This window comes from Hevea brasiliensis, chromosome 10 (assembly GCF_030052815.1).
Source record: "Hevea brasiliensis isolate MT/VB/25A 57/8 chromosome 10, ASM3005281v1, whole genome shotgun sequence".
Lineage (NCBI taxonomy): Eukaryota > Viridiplantae > Streptophyta > Magnoliopsida > Malpighiales > Euphorbiaceae > Hevea > Hevea brasiliensis.
The window spans coordinates 62,705,919-62,724,404 of NC_079502.1; the positions used below are offsets into that span (position 1 = coordinate 62,705,919).

Consider the following 18,486-nt stretch of genomic DNA (forward strand, 5'->3'; position numbering starts at 1 on the left):
TCATGAACTTAAACATTTCAATCTTCTTCATGAGGCTGCCACAAGTTTACACATACCCATCAACTTCCATTTTCACTTTTCAAGCTTACAAATCAAACTTTACACATGGAATTCAACTTCAATACAATTAAACATTTAAATCAACATCCAAACAACCATTTACATGCAAGGACAAGCTGTTCATGGTGAGGTTTCATGGCTACCAAAATGCTCCATCACCAATAATTTATCAAATCTCAAATTTCTTCCATAATTCAACTACCCACAACCTTAGTTACACTTTTAATTAAACAAGAATTGAAAATAACCACTTACCTCCTTTGGGCTTCTTCAAAACTCCACCAAAACTTATCTTTCTTGCTTCCTTATTGCTGCTCAAGGTGTGTAGGCAAAGATTAATGAAGGAAGTTCAAGAATTTTACTTGAAATGAAGGTGATCTCAAGCTTGCATGGGTGGTTTCCATGGAGGAAAGTTGGGACACCATTTTTGGCCATGGGAGAGCTTGGTGAGGATGATGAAGTGAGTGGAGGATTTTGCCCTCATTTTAAGTATTAATGTATCCACTTAGCGCTCCACTAAACCTCGATTAATGATATTATAATCTAAGGTTTCAAAAATTACAATTTTAACCTTAATTTCTCATAATTTACATTTTATCTTTAATTCCATTTTTCATTTGATTTTCCCAAATGTAGTACCATTTATTTTTCATTGACATTTAGGTCAAAAGGCAACTCGGGGTGTCAATTGACCACAATGCCCGTATTCAGGTTGCTTTTTGGCTTTTTCGGTAACACCGATTTTTGTCGGTTTCTCGATTTTTTTTGTTTTTCTTTGTACTAATTATTTAATTTTTCTTTGATATTTCTAATCATATTTATACTTCAATAAGTCTTTAATTATGTCTCAAAACTAAATTCCGAGGGTTCCCTACAGTCCTGGGGTCGGCTATTGCCTGCGCAGTAACTTCCCCGTGCGGTCACCCATCGCTGCGGTGTTGGCTCATTTAACTTAGTTTCATTTCATTGCTATTTTTTTCTTTTGTTTTTCTTGTATTTTCCTTTCTTGTATTTTCCTTTCTTGTATTTCATTATTTTATGTCTTCTCACTAGCATTTAAATGTAGTTCTAGGCATCCTAGCTGTCCAGACAACACTGATCACCGGAACAGTAGAACGCATTATCGAACATATGGGTGTTACATTTATTGCTCAATTTTTGGGTTTAAGAAGCTTTTTAATAAGCTTCAATGGAGGAAGATAAGAAAAGTGAGAGAGTTGAGAGAGAAGAGATGGAACGACAATTGTAGAAGATGACTTTTTTTTTTTCTTTCTTTTATAAATTAAGCCTTTATGGAAGACCACAAATTAATCCGAATTTAATTTTTTTATTGTTATTATGTTTATTGCATTATGCATGATGTCATCACTTTTCACTTTTCCTTTTTCTTTTTTTTTCTATTTATTTTTTCATTAGTTCTTTAATTTAATTCCCGATTCCAAAATTTTCTTTTCTCCGATTTTATTTGACAGTTAGGTCAGGAGTCAGCTCTAGGGGTCAATTGACCAAATTGCCCATCGCCTGTTCGACCCGGTTTGTAAATAATTCAATATTTCTTCCGGATCTCTGACCTAATTATTTGACCGACTTAACAATTCTTTTTCGTGATTTTCTCTTTTTCACTGTGTTCGCAATAGTCCTAAGGACCACAGTGTTACATTTTACGGTTCGCAATTTGAATTTAAATCGACTTCGCAATCCTTCCCGACAAGGTCATCAATCGCTGTGACTCTCGGCTCATTTAACCTCTTATGTTCTGTTTTTCTTATTTATACTTAACTAATTGACAATTACTAATTATTTATGTTCAGGGCTTATCTAGTTGTCTTAAATGTGGTTCTAATCCCTTTAATTATCCGGACCGACACCAATCACCGGAATAGTGAAATATACCAGGCTATATAAATAGGAGTGTTACAAATAAATTCTCATTGCTACAAGTATTAGTGACAGATACACAATCACAAAAGGTAATTAGCGATGGATTTTTGTCATTAATTTATATTATTAGCAGCAAATATATATAGCTGTCGCTATAGATACTTTTTTTATGGTATTTTTATAAATAATATAAATTATATAGGGCATTATTAGCAATGTCAATGTTCCCCCTTCACACACACACACACACACACATATATTTCTATAAGTCTACGCGATAGATATCCAGCAGCATTTGATGTTCGTACAACAGTATCGACAACCCCTTTTCCAAATATGACATTCAGACACCTAAATGATTGGGAATCCATCATCTGAATTGAGTTATGAGTCAGATTCACAAATATGATTTGGCCTCCTAACGATAATTCGAACACCATAATGTTTGCTTGACCAAGTGATATACTCTATTCAAACACCAACTTTATTTGCAGGGGATAAGCGTCCAGCTTATTAGGATTTTAAATTCTACTCATATCTGAATTCTTTTCAAATAGGAATCTCTAACATTTACACCTTTAACATTCAATGATTATAAAACGAGTTCTAATGACAATTATGTTTCTTTAGCTAGCTATTGCATTTCTTATCTTCAAAATGCCCTTGCTAATTTAAGAATAGGGGATGTTACTAAATCAATTCACCTTATTTTATTCCCTAAGTTATGTTTGGTATGACGTAATTAAAATTATAATATAATCATGATTATATTACATATTTAATTACGTTATTTGATAGTACAAAAAAATTAATATAATAAAATGATAATTATAACGTAATGATTACTTATTTTTATTTTTTTCATTTATTGTCAATACTACCACCACCACTATTCTCACTCTGTCACCATCAACACCACTACTCTCACCCTGTCACTAACACCACCACTACCATCTTTATCACCGCCACCACTTTACCACCACATCACCATTTACCCACTGTCATATTTACCACCACCCTTCTAATACCACTATCACTACCTCACTTTACCACCATTATCATCATCAGTATTATCACCATCACTTAGTCACTACTATCACTCGACTATTAATTACTGTAACTATTATCACTTATTATTAATAATATAAATAAATAAAATATTAAAATTAAAATTATTATTATGTTACACTACTTATATTTTTATATAAGAATATACTAATAATTATATTATATTATAATTTCAATTATATTATATAATTAATTACATTGTATTACATTATCTTTATTAAATACAACCTTTTACCCTTAGTTATTATATCAAAAATTTTTTGACACTAATTCTTTGTTCGATTTAAAATTACCATAGCCATTGTGCCCAATTATTGTCCATTTCATACATCATTGAATAGATCATCAATATTGGACGCACGTGCATCGTGAAGATAAGGCTCAGAAAGTCATCCACAACAACAACAATTTTAAATTTGTTTCCCTTTCTATGTCTTTTCCACTCTATTTATACAACTCCAAACATTTTTCAAGCTCACTCTTTTACTTCCACAAGAATTAGCTAGAGAGTCAAGAAATGAGTGACCCAACCAAGAAAAACTCTAGCCAAGCAAACAGCTGCCCCAACTCTCACTTCTCTAACCTTCCGCCGCCTCGAGGGCTGGTCAAGAAGAATACCAAGAAAAACTCTAGCCAAGCAAACAGCTGCCCAACTCTCACTTCTCTAACCTTCCGCCGCCTCGAGGGCTGGTCAAGAAGAATATTTTTGGAAGAAATGAATGCTCTTCATCAAACCCCGCGAAAAAAGAAGTGAAAGATCTTGTCCTTTTACTTTATGGGGCAGAAAAAATTTATGAGTTCTGTGGATTTATCTACTAATATGGGATTTTTTTTTTTAATAAATACTCATATGGAAGTTTGGTTTATATAAATATCAGCTTTTAGATGCTTTTGATTGCTGGAAATTCATTTGTTTGAGTTATCTATTGTTTCAGCACCAACCGTTGTTTTCTTGTAAGTTCAGTTTTCTCTGTTGTCTTTTGCGCAAGCGATCTTAAAAAATAATAATAATAATAATAATAATAATAATAATAATAATCCTACTATTTATTCTTTTAATTATGTTAAATGTAATAATTTGTTTGTTAAAATTTTTAAAATATTTATTTTAATTCTTCACATTAATTGTATTGACTGTTTAATTCCTTCATTTCATATTTTCAAAATAATCCTTTATATTTGATTTTCTTTATTATTTGATTCCTTCATTATTTTTTATCATCAATTTGACTATACATCAACAGTTAATGGTAATTCATCAAAAAAAAAAAAGTTAGAAATTACAAACAAAAATATTTATAATGCTAATAGGGACAAAAACATTAATTATTAACAGCAAAAATTGAGAAAAAAAATGGTAATGAATAAAATTGCATAATAAAATCAAAATCTAAATACTAATTAATATATTTTTTAAAATATAAAATCAAGTCATTAATTTCATTAGAGAAATTAAATAATATTTTTTTCTAAAAAGATGGCAACATTTCGCTCATCCAAACTCGGCCAATTACATTTCAAAACTGTAATTGAATTAAAATCAAATCGGATGAATTTGAAAAATAGTTAAAAATAAATTGATCAAAATTTTTTTAATTAGATTAAAATCAACCAGTTTAATTTAAAATTAAAATTAAAATTTTTTTAAAAAATTATATTTAAAGAAAAATTAAATTGTTAGATTTGATTAAACTTAAATCAAATTAGAATTGAATTAAAACTGTTGAATCTCTGTTATTTGAATTTCAAATTTCGATTTCCTAACTCCATTCTTCACATTTGACAAAATTTCCCTCTCCACATTAGCAAGCAAACACCTTAAAATGATCCAAACATTTGGGTTTTACTAGTAACGTCTGGTCGTGTTGCACTTAAAGCAGTTCATCTCTCTAGTATCTAATTAGCTAGAACTTGGTTTTAGACAGTCTTTAAGTCCCAATTACATAAATCTCATCAGAGTAGCTTTGGTGTAACGACAATGTTACTCTATTTGTCTAAGCCACGGAGACATCTTCATGCATTGATCACTCTTTTATCAATACAATTTCTTACAAATGAGCAATCGTATGACACTTATGGGCTACTAGAATATTGCTTCCTTAACAGAAGATGGTGGCTTAGCATTTTGATAACTACAATTTGTTCACAACCACATGCACTAGAAAACCTGTTTTCTTCATCTGACATCCTACAAACGTCTGCATTACAAATAACATCACGGCTTGTATCAGCCCCTTCTGAATCTTTGGATTTAAAACTTGTAAAACTTTCATCTTCATTTAATATATATATATATATATATATATATATATATATATATACACTTTAATGAGTTTCGTACCATAACTTGAGCTGCAGCCTTTAGTCTTACACTTGTAGCCAATAGAGATAAAAGTTTTAATTTTTCTTTATCAATGTTTGAACCTTCTTTTTATATAATCAAGTGTCTAAACAAACAAATTTATTTTAAGTGTGTTCGACTGAATTTACTCCAAAATACTAAAATGGTCATTTTATCCCTAATAAGCAGTACACCCTCACCTCTCCACTCCATTTTTCATCACTTTCACCCTTTCTACATCACATTCTTTTTATTTTTCACTTCCAAAAACTACACTTCTCGTTTTCCAGTCTCCATGAACCAAAAAAATAAAAATTCATAACTTTTACACCTTTAATTATTTTAAAATTAAACTGCTTGTCATGAAATAATGTACATATCGCATAAGGGCATGAAATGCCAGCTAGATTTCATACCCTACAGGTGCAAACTTGACAGAAAAAATATAGTTTGGCCATCTTTCCCATGGTTGATTTCATAGCCATCATCTCCATTAATTTGAACTCTGCATTGCCTTGATTTCTTCATATTTTCCTGATGCTCCTCCGTGGTCTTTAGACTCCATTCATTTACCACTTGCTAGCAAAGTTTCTATTTTCAACCACCCTATTCATTACTTAGATTCTTAGGTGTTCCAACATTGAAATAATTGGTTTATCCCTTGCCTCCTTGATTCATGAATCGAAAGTTTCTGGAACATTGTTGTCCATCATGTCACTTTTGCAACTGCTACTGTAGTATGCCTCATCCATTGAGGTTATTGTTAAACTCTTCTTCATATGTACTCCAAGCACATTCCCAAAATCTCTTATTCAACTCTCGACCTCTTTATCTTGTACTCTTAATTTGTACTCTTAATTTGCATAGATATGCCTATCACAATATCTATGCTCAGCTTAAGGCAACAGTTCCCTGATTGCTAGCAACAAATCCTGAAACAAACATTTAAACAGAGGGAATGTCACAGTAAATATCAACCACAAAAAGCATTAAAAAAAAAATTAATTGGATTAGTAAACTTACCTTTTGCACATCTAATACCAAGCCAAGCATGCTCCATTTCTCAGCCCAGGCTCTAGAACCAGTAATTCTAAGAATCACTTCAGATTGTCTTCATCTTTAAAGAGATGCACAACCCATGCTATAGGAAAAATGTGTTTGTTTCAATATTTTTCCATTGCAAAAAATACTTGTCCCTTGCAAATGTCCTTTTAAAAACATTCATTCATGCCTATAATATATTTATAGCCACTCACCCAACCTTTCTTGCATCTATCAAAGCATATAATTGTCCTATCAAATACCCTCTTTCCTTGCCTTAATCCCTACATAATTCAACCTTACAAACGGACTCATAGTTTGATGTCACTATCTCAGTAGCATATGTCTATACACAATCATGCTCAACCCACAACTACCATCCATTTTGGTCAGCAAATGTCTCTTCACTCTATTACATTCGGATATCAAATTATGCCCCGCTTCAAATTTTTTATCTCTGCATGTGGTTTGTGATAAATTCTTTTATTCAGCAGCAGCAAGGTTAAAAGGACTGTTGAGATCTGACGGTAAAGATTACGTAGTTCAAGAAAGAGATGTCATGCCATTTTTTCTCAATGTTTAACGTGGTACCATTGAAGCTGAATGTATCTTTGCAAGAAAATGAGCACTTGCTCCAGGATTCTTAAAAACCTTATAGCATCTGTAGGCAACTTTGAATGTACTCAAAATGACAAGATCATTTTCACTTTCCGTGCTTGCAAAAATTAAAAAAGGGAAACCACGTCAACACTTTTCCCTTAATCTATCTGGCTCATTCTTTATAAATGCCACCCTAACACCCCAAGCAACCAACTACTTTGCTATAGCTTCTCTAAATTCAGTTACAATAGAAAATTTTATTCCATGGCTAAATATGGGATTTTGCACTGAGCTATCATATCCTGCTCTCCAACTTTTTCTCCACACTACAACATCTATTTCTTACCAGATGTGTCATTATTAGACTCATATGACCCTGGATCATCAAATGAGAAATACATTTGTTCCCATCACTACCAGAACTGTATCTACTCTGTTCCTCTTCCAGATCATCATTTATTTCCTCCAAATCTGATTCATCACTATAATTTGTGTTGATTGAATCATACTCACTAACCTCTAATTAAACTTCAACATTCACTTTAATTCCATCATCCTCATCTATTACCTCAGTTACTACTTGTTTGCCCTTCATAATTGTTCCCCTTCTCTCTGAATCTGTTTAGAACTCACACCAGTTACGACCATTCTACAAAGAGACTGTATATGCCATCCTCATTCCCAACTACACCCTCAATGTTTAAGCTCTCAAACCAGAAATCATAAATATATCATTATTCATACAACCACCCTGTGTCCAAAAACCATCCCTAAATCCAGCTGGCTCATTTATCCTGTCAACCCCTATTCCCTGACCTTCACACTCCACACCTTCACCATTTAACAGAGTCTCATTAGCAACATTGACACCACCATCCAAATTCTCAACAATATCAAGCAGAGCAACATTCATCACCATAGTTTGACATGTCCATATCATGGTCAGCCTATGTGTTTATGTATTCATTTATCCTAATATACTCAGTAATCTTCTTAAGGCCACTATCATCATATACCACAAATAAGCCATCATTAAGTGACTTTCCTGGTTCATGAATCAATACACATTAAGGAATCCAAGATCTTAAATATAGATATCCTAATGAAGCCAAGGAATTCAAGAAAATTTACATTCAAACACTCAAGACGCTTAGGATAATGATTTTGTTTTAACATAGATTTATTGGGAAAATTATAGAGCTCTTTCTAGTTCTTTTAGATTTTTGCTTATATGTCTATTTAAAATATTCATGGGGGTATTTTTGCAATTTCAGATTTTCTAGAAAGATCTAAATTTCTATAGAAGTCTTTACTTCGAGTGTTAGTTAAGGATTACCATTTTGGAATTACTTTTTTGATTACTTTAAGTTTTACTTTTTCGAGTCCAAATTCTTAAATGTTAAAGTTACCTTTTAAGTCTATAAATACCTATATTTGTAATGTTGTTTCAAAATTTTGGTCAATACAAATTCCAGGAGATATGTTTCAAGTTGTGTGACGCAAGCCTAGGTGTGATGCATATGGAACCTTGACACAGCGTGAAGCAAAAATAGAACACTCTCCACACACAAAACACAAGTATTTGAGAGAAATTCTCAACAGAATTTTATCAATCAACACTCAAAAACTGAAAATGCACAGAATATATGGGGCTATTTGTAGAGTTTTAATCTCCTAAACCTAATAGGAAAATAAATCTACTTTCTAGGAAGTTTAGATAAACTAAAACACAATAGGAAATCTTCATAAAATAGGAAAGAAGTAAAATCCTAGATAAAGTAGGAAACAAAGTTACTAAAGGCTCAAGGCGCACTAAGGAGCAAAAATTAAAAAATAAATAAATAAATAAATGTGAATAATATATTAAAATTCAAATAACATAAGATAACTATTTAAATTTATCTACTTTCATAGTTATAGAATTTTATTGATAAAATGAAATTTTATTACAAATTATATACATATAATTGTTATTTATCTTTAATATCTTCAAAAAATTTGATTGTAGAAAAGTTTTAAAGAGATTAACCATACAATTTTTATGTTAATTTCTTCTATTATAAATTTTCCAAATCATAATTAGTAGAAAATGGTTTTGCAATTTCAATTGCTACTTTATTTAATGGCATCAACAAGAAATTTTTTGTTAAGGAAAATAATTCAAAATCTCTAAAAGCCTTAATTACATAAAATGAGAACAGGTTGTTTTTATTTTTTAACAGTAAAAAAAAGCAAGAAAAAAAAAAACAGCACAGAACTTTTAGTGTAGGCAGCCAAAAAAAAGGGTAGCATCAGCACTAGCAAAGAATTTTAGAGTTGGCAAAAAAAAAAAAAAAAAGGCAGCATGCCAGCGTGAAATTAGAAATAAAGGAGAGAGAAGAGAAGGAAGATTGAAGAAGGAAATTAAAATAAATAAATAAATAAATACCTAAAGATTGATATTTCGAGGAGCAAGGCCCAGATCAGATATTCTTTCTTTTTCCTATTCTTCGTCTTATTCTTCTCTCTCTCTCTCTCTCTCTCTCTCTCTCTCTCTCTCTCTCTTGTTGTATTTGCTTCACTAGGTCTGCCGAAGGTGATACATGTGAGAAACCACTTATTTTGTTCCTTTGTCTTCTATTAAGGGCTGATTGGGCCTAACCTGCACGAGGCGTGCCTTGGTGTGCCTGGTGAAGGTCACCCGCCTTTTGGGTGTTGGGGCGCTAGATACTAAGCCTCGTGCGCCTTGTGCCTCCGGTGCACCTTTAACAACTAAGATAGGAACTTAAATAACTATCCTAATTAAAATAGGAAAACTAAATCTAAACTAAATCTGTAGCTATATCTTGACAAAATTTGTGGGCAAGTTTGGAGTGAAAAAATGAAGCTGCATACTGCTGACCCATCACAGACACACCCTGGGTGTGTGTAATCTGCTGGTATGCGCCCTACGCATGTAATTTGCGGGATTGTGAAGACAAGCCCCGCGTCAAACCCCAAGTCTGATGGCTAAGTAAGTCTTAATTATGAAGCCTAACCAATTTATTTTACTATTCACAATCCACAAATCTCCTCTCAGTTAAATTCACTTCTAAATCCATCCTTTAATAAGCCCTAATTCTTCACCTAAATTCTAGTTCATCCTAGCTTTCAGCTAGAACCTAAATTCAACGTTAATTTTCAGACCTTCCCCAATATCTATAAACAACGGAAAACCAAGGTTAAAGCTTGGCAATATGTTAGCATCTCCATCCTTATAAAAATATGCAGCATTTCTACATTCCCATCCACCTTGATAATTAAATGTTAAATCAACTAAACTAGCCAAAATACAAACTGATCAGTAAGCATCAAAAGAAGCAAACCACATACTCAAAATCATATTATATATGTCAAATTATTTACTGCTTATAAGCACAAGAATGGAGGGCGACCACTTGTTACCATTATTCAGTACATACAAGAAAAAGTTCATAAAGTATCTATTTTCCTAGAAATCAACGACAACACTAACATTTTCAACTATAAAAACCTAAAACCATTTAATAAACAGTAAACGACGTTTAGCACATTTTGCATTTTACCTTTGTTGCAGTTCCTCTAGATGATGTAAGGTCGAGATTCCTTCTTCAAGAGTCACTGATGACATTGATATATTCATCACTTTTGGCACAAAGAATCAAGAGATAACAATGACAAAGTACAGTTTAGAATCAAGAGATAACAATGACAAAGTACAGTTTCATACAGCATAAATAATTAGGGATAAGCCCTTTAATTAGGCATCAGTTACTAAACTGAAGGGAAATTTACAACTTGAACTAAATGCCTCGTAGTTCTAATAAAACATTAATCCTCTCTAACAGCTGAGTTATCACTGTTGGGATATCACTTGTGAGAATTAGTCCAACATTGGTAGTGGACAAGAAAGTTAACGGGCATATAAGTGTTAGCAAACTAAACCAAAATGGCCTCATATAAGTGTTGGCAAACTAAACCAAAATGGTTTTAGGCCATTTTGCTGACGGAGAGCCCAATTTCAAGCCCAGTTCAGTGTGTAACCTGTCAGTTTGATATTAACACTATTGGGTCCACAAGTTCTCAAAATAGTATCAAAGCAGGTCAGCACTTGATTTCAGTTTCAGTTCAATTTCCTGATGTTACCGCTACATTTCAATTTCAGGTTTCAAGCGTCGATTGAATGTTCCAGTTGCCAGTTGAGAGGAGAGTTGGCATATCACTTGTGGGAATAAGTTCCACATCGGTAGTGTACAAGAAAGTTAAAGGGCATATAAGTGTTGGCAAATCAAACCAAAATGGCATTTTGATGATGGAGAGCCCAACTTAGTGTGTAGCTTGCTAGTTTGATATTCACGCTCTTGGGTCCATAATTTCTCAACAAACACTATTAAAATTGCGTTAAAAATTTGAACCACTTTGAGATTTCAAGGGCTTTATTGATTGCAATCAAATATCTATAATTTGGCTAAGCATTTAAAATTTTCAAAGTCACCTCCCACAACGAAGGTTCCATGCTTCTCCTACATGCAAGGCTTAGAAAAGATCTCAATTTGCTTAGTAATCTTGACGCAATATGGGCTCTCGTCATGGCTTCTAAGAAGAATTTCCAACTAAGAATTTTCATTCATGTAACCCTTTACGTGCGCATCCTTCCCTTCCAAATAAACAAAACAACTCCCAAATTTCTCTTTCTTGCAAATCTTCGAACTTAACTTTACCCTATTGAAAAGTAGGACTAAAAGATTGGATATTCAAGTTTTGTAGGAAAGCTTAAGAATCTCAACTATCTACTTGGTTCAATTGTGACATCCAACTCAATTTCTAAATCCCTACAACCATTTAAGGAATTTATAGTACTTACCTTTGTTGGAATCTATAGTATGCCACAATCAAAGGAACCAGAAAAAGTAACTAAATACATCTACAAGAAAATTATACAATTTAGGAAGTTCCAAACTTCTAGTGCATGAGGCTTTCTGCATTGCAAGCTTCATGGAGGACTCAAATATATAAAGCCTTCCCCTCACACCAAATGGAGGCTATTTATGTGATTTTAACCAATGACCTTCAAATCATAATGGAGCAAACTTATCATTGCACCAACTTACAAGGGAGAAACCTTATCCTTCACCTCCCCACAACCATTCCAAGGTATTATGACAAAGTCGATATGAATTTTATAGTAGATTTTATATATTCCTATTTAGTGTAGGATTTATATTCCTAAATAGGTAGGGTTTATATTCCTAATTAAACAAAGTAATTGTAGGATATTTGTATATAAATATGTAATATTTTATTTTATAGAATTAATAAAAATAAAGATGTAGCCCTTTATGGTTCTTTTCCTCTCTTCCTTTCCTTTCTTTCTTTTTCTTCTCATTCCAAAAATCTTAACATGGTATCGGAGTAGGTCTGGCCTAGTTCAATTCAAGTGTCAAAGTTTCCGGTATTGCCGCTAAGTCAATTCAAGGTTTTAGGGTGAAAATTTCAAGTTTCAAGAGGCAACCATTTTGGTTGACGGGCGTAATGTTCATGGTATTGTTCATATAAGCAATTTTGAGTAGATTTTGGGTCTTTATTTCAACTTCTTGTTACTTTCAATGGCACTCTTAAGGATTTGGTTTAGCTTCTATTTCTTCAATGTTGGAAAAAAATTTTGAGGATATTTTAGAGATTTGGGTTCTTTGGTATTTTTAAGTCTTTGTTTCAATAAGCACTCTTATTACTTTTAGTTCTGTGATTTTCTTACTGTCTGGTATTTTCTTATGGGAGTTATTAACTACTGAACTTGCAGCTGCAATTATTTGGAGAGTGCAGCCACTTTTTTGTTGAGATTTTGTGTTATTTGGTACTAATTTCAGTTCCTATTTCAGGTAACTTCCAATTTCTGTATTGGTTATTGTCCCTTATTGAGCCATTACTAGCTACTGCCCCATTTTGAAACTCCCTTGAAAGTTTATTGAAGTTTGGATAGCTATTGTATTGCAGTCATGTGAGTTTGTTGGATAAAGATTCACCTACAGTTTGATGTTTTTCCCTGCCAGCGTTGTCTTTGGAGAGGGAAATGCAACCCTATGAGTTGCGTTGTGTTGGTGCTTCCGCACCGATGTCGTCTTTGGAGAGGGAAGCGCAATCTTGAGAGTTGCTTTGTATTTTGATGCTTTGTGTTGGTGCCTTTGTGTAGGCGTTTCTGAATCTTCCTTGTGAACTACGGATTGTGCTATTTGTGAACTGTTGTGAGGGAATTATTGGTTTCAATAAGAATCTTATCAAGGGGAAGTGTTGGACTTGGTGAGATTCCATTTTAAGGGGAAGCGTTATGGAAAGTCAATATGGATTTTATATATATTCCTAATAAGTAGATTTTATATATTCCTAAATAGATAGGATTTATATTCCTAACTAAGTAGAGTAATTATAGGAGATTTGTATATAAATATGTAATCTTTTATTTTATAAAATTAATGAAAATAAAGATGTAGCCCTTTGTGGTTCTTTTCCTTCTCTTCCTTTCTTTCTTTTTTTCTTCTTGTACTTATAATCTTAACACAAGGCTTCTTTGTTACTGTCATGCTACACTTACCACGTACACTTTTCAAGTCCCCTCGTGTTCTGATTCCATTTCTTGTCCTTTTAGCTTTCCATCAGTTATGTTCTTATACGTCCACCTTTTGAATCGACTTGTCAATTAGAAAATAAAAGGTAGCATATAAAATTCTTCCATAAAATTTTCAAGAAACAAGGTTAATCTAGTGTAAGCATAGCATTCTGGTCGAACCTGCACAAGTAAATCTTAATGGTCCTTGAAGAAATTATGTGCCTACTCCAAGTAATCAGATTATCCATATCCAAGAGATAAGTAGGAATTCCTCTAGAAGTTTCCATGACTTCATTTAATTTAACATATGCACAAGAAACAGCAGCTGCCTATGATTATTCAATTCCTTCCCCATAAAACCCTTGTTGCTATAATTGGCGTACAAATTTCTTACAGAATCTATTTTCTACATTTGAAAAGTATAATAACATTACTTTCTGGCATACCTTGGCCTAAAAATTTACATTAAGTCTAAACCTACATACCTATTATATTTCTACACATTTTTCACCATTATATCTAATTTGATCATCTTTTGGATAAAAGAAGATTTTATTAATTGAGAAAGAAGAAGAGAAATAGAAATGAAGAATAAGATACCTACTTTTCAAGGAAACCAAAATAGTATATGAGCAAAAACAAAACAATCTAATTCCCTTCAAACAAGTTGAATGTCATCTACAGACACTCCAAAACTCTTTGAAGCAGAAACCCACAAGGAGGCGTAAAAACTATTTCATCCCACAATAACTGCAATGATAAACTCTAATTCCTAATGATCAAGCGTTTCTCTCCACTCCCTAGCAAAATACTACAAATTGCAGCAAAAATTTTGTGATTTCATAATTGCATTAAATATCAGCTAGACTTTTAATATCCCTGGAGCAGTTGATCAATTGTCTTATAAGCAAGAATGCAATAACACATGATTCTCTGATAACCCCCAAAAAATCCAATCTAGATATATTAAGAAAAATGACAGACGTATAAATCCCCAAATATCTTATGGAATTAATTAAGAAGTGCCAAATTTTGAATTATTAACCACAATTCGAAATTATTAACTCGTTAATTATGAAATTTGCCTATGATACATAACAAGTCCTAAACTATTAGTTCATGTGAACAGGAAAAGACCCAACCTATGAAACTCACAATAAAAAGAAACAAAATAACATATTTCATTTAATTTATGATTTGTTACCTTTGCAGTGTGCTTGAACAGTGGAGAAAATTTGGTTATTCAAAACAACAACTAAGCCTTAATCCCAAACTAGTTAAGATCAGTTAAATGGATCCTTTTTCGCCATTTAACTCTGTTGGATACCAATCCGCATCGATATCCAAAGCTTGTAAATCATTTGATACTACTTCCCTTCACATCATTTTAGGTCTCCCCCGTCCCCTTTTCCTTCTTCCCCTACTAATTTATTGCACTTCCGTACTAGAGCATTTGATTCTCTACATTAGACATAACCAAATCATGTTAATCAACCCTCTCTCAATTATTCAAAACAAGATTGGAGAAAAGCCTCAAGGCTTGTTTTGAGCAACACACATAACGACTACAATTAAAATCTAATTAGGAGAACAATTCATCATCTCCAGTAATCAATTATTTGAACAAGTGACATGAGCATCACACGTGAAACACACAACTCACAATTACTTTGAACTGCAACCAACAAGAGGATATATAAAAAGCAAAAAAAGACAGGTGCAATAATGCAATATATGTAATTAGAACTCAACTCAACTCAACTCAACTCAACTAAACTAAGCCTTTATCCCAAAAGTTTGGGATCAGCTATATGGATTCTCCTTCTCCACTCTAAACGATTTTGGGTTAAATCCTTGAAAATGTGTAATGCTTCTAGGTCATGTTGTACTACTCTCCTCCAAGTCAGTTTAGGTCTACCCTTTCTTTTCTTTCTATCCTCTAACCTAATGTGCTCTACTTGTCTAACTGGAGCCTCTGTATGTCTATGCTTCATATGACCAAATCACCTCAATCTCCCTTCTCTCAACTTATCCTCAATTGGCACCACTCCTACCTTTTCTCTAATACTCTCATTACGGACTTTATCTAGTTTAGTATGACCACTCATCCACCTTAGCATTCTCATCTCTACAACTCTTATCTTAGACACATATGGCTCCTTCAATGCCCAACACTCACTACCATATAACATGACCAGTCGTATGGCTATATGATGAGGAACCGGTTGCACCAATTCCACACCAAGGGCCAATAACTAGAGCAATGGCTAAGAAGCTTCAAGGCTTGGTGCATAAGCACATCACCAAGTCCAACCTCTTGCAAGTATTCGGTTTGGACTTGGAAAAGGGAAGCCAACCTTGCTGTACATTCCTTTGCATATTTGAGGAGCCAAGAGACCAAGTGGCATCCGTCCAAGTTGGCATACATGTGGCAGCCACCTCAGCAAATCCATCCTAGTTGGCATCCAATGTGGCATCCATGTGGAGTGCCTAAGTGGCAGCACAATTGGCAACCCATCTCCACCAACTTTTTGAAGATGCTTTTGTCCATTTTGCAAAGATTGAAAGCCATAACTTTGTCCAAGAGCTCCAGCCATGCTTCAACTATTTATAGGAAAAGCAAAGTTACTACTTTCAACTTCAAGACAAAACATTTCTTTTCAGATTGTCTCTCATTTGTAGGCTTCCAAATCTGACTTTTCTATTAATGTTTGAACTTTGTATCTATTTTTGAAGAGATTGGTGTATTAACCAAGACTTGCACATGTCCCATGGTTGTTGAAATGTCTTGGCAGAATACACCAACCCATATTAGCCTTCTTTTGTTACATTTAGAGAACAGAATTCATATGGTATTTTTTTGAGCAAAATTGCTGGAGCTTTGCTTCAAAGTTCTTCTTAGAACTGTCTCTATTTTTCTTAGCAAATTCTTGCCTTGATTTGTTAAGTTTTATTATATGTTCAAGGTTGTTCATCAGCATAGGTGAATTAGTCTTGTTCTTGGCTGTCTTTCTTGGGAATTATATTTTCAGTTCTCCATCTTCAAGGTGAAGGGTTGAAGGTTCAAGGGAGTTTCTTGGCTTGTTTTGAAGACGGTCCTTTGGTCTTTCTTCTTAGTAGAATCAGCAACTAAGGGTAAAAATCGTATCATTTGGTATCAGAGCTTAGGCTCTCTTCAAAACAGGTTGGTCATCCATTTTGTTGTGTTCTTGTTTTCTCCTTTCTCCTTTTTATCTTCCTTGTGTTTCAACCTTGAAGGTTCTTCAAGTCCTTGTGTTTTCTGGTGTTTGTAAGAAAATCTGAACATATTCAGGGCTTAGTAGTGAGTTTACACTCAATACTACTAATCTTAGGGTATATTAGAGGCTTTCTTGCATCTGTCTTTGTTTCCCTAGTTTTGTCACATTTGTGTTGTTTTCTACCTTAAACCTTTTCTTCACAACCTGGTTATTTGCATCTTTGTTGCTTGTGAAGTGTGTTGTTTAAGTGTTTAGTGCTGGATGTGTTGAGTGTATCTGTTGTGTGGTTACATGATATAAAAAAAAAAAAAAGAACAAAAAGAAAGAAGAAAAAAAAAAGGGTTAAAGAAAAAAAAAAGGGTGCTAAAGTGCATGTTTGAGAGCTGGAATATTATAAGTTCAACATTTCTATTTGGTGGCTGTTTTGGGGGAGGTAAAACCAAACCAACCCAAAAAATTCTAAAACTTCATAGGGGTGCTTTGTAGACAAAATTAAGCTTAGAAATCAAATTTGGTATAAAAATTCTACCGTTTACTTGGTGAACCAAATTTAGCACCTATTAGGCCAATTTGGAGTCCAAAACTTCAAGGTGCTTTCTGGAACCTCTAGACTTGATTTTCCCTACTAAAACTATGTCTTGTTACTGCTCTTAAAACAATTTTACAAAAATAGCAAGCTAATTCGACTCCTATTTCACTTGATTGCTCTAGAGCTTGGTGTCTTCATTTCTTGCTTCAAGTGTCATAACAAACCCTTATTCCACACGTTTTGCTTGAGTTTGTGCTTGAACATATATTAAAACTTGATTTAAACTTGCTGGAATTGCATTAGTTCTGACAAGAACTTGGTAAGCAAGCTTGAGTGGAAAAAGGCATTGAGTGGCAAGAACTCCAGGAGGGTAAAAGCCTATAAACTGAGTACAAACACTTGAGTGACCAAAAATTGAGTGAATTTGTGAGGTTGTTTTCTGTTTTACTTTTGTGCAGGTGTTAAAAATGTCACAAGAACAAACTAGTGGACTTAATATGGATAATCCTTTTTACCAACAAGCACTTGTTCAACATTTGGAAAGAATTGGTAGACAATTGAGCAACCTAGCTGACCGAATTGAAAGAATTGAGCAGAATAGTGGGAATGGTAGACAAAACATAAATGAAGGGCAGAACAGGGCTAGGGGATCTAGAGTGAACAATGCACCACCTACAGATGATTGGGGGGATGAAAATGATGATGATTCTGATGAAGAGGATGACCAGCACTCTGCTGCACATGATGACCACTATAGACTGAGAGGGATGAGAGGTAATAGGGGTGGAAGAGGTGGAGGCAGAAACTTGAGAAGAGGTAATATGGAGGAAGCAAGAGGGAGAGGGAGAGTGGATGGTAACATTAGTGAGATCAAAATGAAAATTCCACCATTCCAAGGCAAAGCCAATCCGGATGCATATTTGGAGTGGGAGAGGAAGGTGGATCTCATTTTTTATTGTCACAATTATAGTGAAGAAAAGAAGGTGAAACTTGCAGTAGTTGAGTTTACAGATTATGCCATAGTTTGGTGGGATCAATTGCTCACTAAAAGAAGGAGAAATGGGATGAGGGGGGTTGAAACTTGGGATGAGATGAAGCAAATCATGAGGGACAGATTTGTACCTCA

At 33.6% G+C, this 18,486-nt stretch overlaps 1 protein-coding gene across 9 annotated transcripts in view; it reads right to left on the bottom strand.

Moving 5' to 3' along the window:
* Positions 1-5,506: 5,506 nt before the first annotated feature.
* LOC110655126 (uncharacterized) overlaps positions 5,507-18,486 on the bottom strand; it is a 64,531-nt gene continuing 51,551 nt past the window's right edge. For 2 of the 9 annotated variants that reach the window (XR_009140816.1, XR_009140810.1), the window contains 3 exons: positions 10,555-10,609; positions 6,374-6,491; positions 5,507-6,282 (listed from right to left, as the gene is read on the bottom strand). The gene's annotated coding sequence lies outside the window, so the exon portion shown is untranslated. Of the gene's footprint in view, positions 6,283-6,373; positions 10,634-18,486 lie in introns of all 9 variants that reach the window. The other 7 variants (XR_009140817.1, XR_009140813.1, XR_009140815.1 and 4 more) reach the window with 5 other exon arrangements.